Source organism: Salmo salar, unplaced genomic scaffold, assembly GCF_905237065.1.
Source record: "Salmo salar unplaced genomic scaffold, Ssal_v3.1, whole genome shotgun sequence".
In the NCBI taxonomy this organism is placed as follows: domain Eukaryota; kingdom Metazoa; phylum Chordata; class Actinopteri; order Salmoniformes; family Salmonidae; genus Salmo; species Salmo salar.
Genome location: NW_025548761.1, coordinates 1097501 through 1099551, shown reverse-complemented (window position 1 = coordinate 1099551; position 2051 = coordinate 1097501). Strand labels below are relative to the sequence as shown.

The window sequence follows — 2051 nt, the reverse complement described above, 5'->3', positions numbered from 1 at the left end:
GAGCTGCTACCCCTGGGGAGAGAGGAGCTGCTACCCCTGGAGAGAGAGGAGCTGCTACCCCTGGGGAGAGAGGAGCTGCTACCCCTGGGGAGAGAGGAGCTGCTACCCCTGGAGAGAGAGGAGCTGCTACCCCTGGGGAGAGAGGAGCTGCTACCCCTGGGGAGAGAGGAGCTGCTACCCCTGGAGAGAGAGGAGCTGCTACCCCGGGGAGCGAGGAGCTGCTACCCCTGGGGAGAGAGGAGCTGCTACCCCTGGGGAGAGAGGAGCTGCTACCCCTGGGGAGAGAGGAGCTGCTACCCCTGGGGAGAGAGGAGCTACTACCCCTGGGGAGAGAGGAGCTGCTACCCCTGGGGAGAGAGGAGCTGCTACCCCTGGGGAGAGAGAGGAGCTGCACATTGTAAGAGCTGTAAAGAGAGAGGAGTGGAGAGAGAACAGGCAGAACCTGATATGTAAATGAGCAGAGCAAACGAAAGTAACTTTCGACGACCGAATGATCATTCAGACTCTGTTTCTATTGAGAGAGAGATAAAAGGTAAGATGATTATTGTGTATTAATATAGTTGATGATATTGTTGTGTGTATTCATATAGTTGATGATATTGTTATGTGTATTCATGTAGTTGATGATATTGTCATGTGTATTAATATAGTTGATGGTATTGTTGTGTGTATTAATATAGTTGATGATATTGTTGTGTGTATTAATATAGTTGATATTGTTATGTGTATTCATATAGTTGATGATATTGTTGTGTGTATTCATATAGTTGATGATATTGTTATGTGTATTAATATAGTTGATGATATTGTTATGTGTATTAATATAGTTGATGGTATTGTTGTGTGTATTCATATAGTTAATGATATTGTTATGTGTATTCATATAGTTGATGGTATTGTTGTGTGTATTAATATAGTTGGTGATATTGTTATGTGTATTAATATAGTTGGTGATATTGTTATGTGTATTCATATAGTTGATGATATTGTTATGTGTATTAATATAGTTGGTGATATTGTTATGTGTATTCATATAGTTAATTATATTTTTGGTGGACAGTGTTATAATAGTCCTACTCTCCTTAAAATGTTTTGGATATAAATTAGATGCGTGGGGTGAATTCGTTCTGTGCCCATCTGTGTGCCCCAGGGTGATCGCTCCTACACTATCTACAATCTAAAAGGGTTCTTTGGCTGTCCCCATAGGAGAACCCTTTGTAGAACCCTTTTAGGTACTAGGTAGAACACTTTTGGGTTCCGTGGAGAACCCTTTCCACAGAGGGTTCTACATGGAAGCCAGAAGGGTTCTACCTGGAACCCCAAATAATCTCCTATGGGGACGGCCGGAGGACCCGTTTGGAACCCTTTATTCTAAGAGTGTACTGTATCATAGGTCTATAGACTTGTCTTCTCAAAACAGGCTTAAAACACAACAAGTAACAAACAAACATGTTCTCTTTATAATCTACAGTTAACTCTTTTCACTCAGGAAGGTATGTTGTGTGAAAGAGAGACTAATAAATATTGTTCGAGAGACTAACAACAACTTACACTTCCTCAAAACAGTTTGTGTGTATTCATTAGTGCCCACCGTAGCAAAACGTTTCGGCAACAGAAACCGTTTAGGTCACATTGTACAGCGTTTATAGTAAACGGTTTATGTTTTATTTAACATCTTAAAACTGTTGGCTGTGGAGTAAACTAATGAATACAACCCAGGTTGTCGCCTACGACTCGGCATGTTGATACCTGCCTCTTGCTGAAACCTGAACGTAGCCTGAGGGGTATACTATGATACAGGCTTGATATACTGGTTTTCTAAAGCTAGCCAGCTTCAGTTAGCTTCACATTCCAGCTCAGGCCTCACCCATCAGAATATACAGAACAGAACAGAAAAAAATCGCAATGAAGTTTCAAGGTGAGAATCCTGCCAGGGATTATTGTAAAGTGTGTAGATAAATTAAATGTAATGTTAGTATAGTGAATGACAGTAAAACACTCCTAACAGTCTACTACTACTGAGACAGGTTGGTGTAATGTTAGTATAGTGA

At 41.3% G+C, this 2051-nt stretch overlaps 1 long non-coding RNA gene across 1 annotated transcript in view; it reads left to right on the top strand.

The window, feature by feature from the left end:
- The first annotated feature begins 477 nt into the window (after positions 1-477).
- Positions 478-2051, top strand: part of LOC123733269 (uncharacterized) — a 6257-nt gene continuing 4683 nt past the window's right edge. Inside the window, exon 1 of the long non-coding RNA XR_006763708.1 lies at positions 478-532. This is a non-coding gene — a long non-coding RNA (uncharacterized lncRNA). The remainder of the gene's footprint in view (positions 533-2051) is intronic.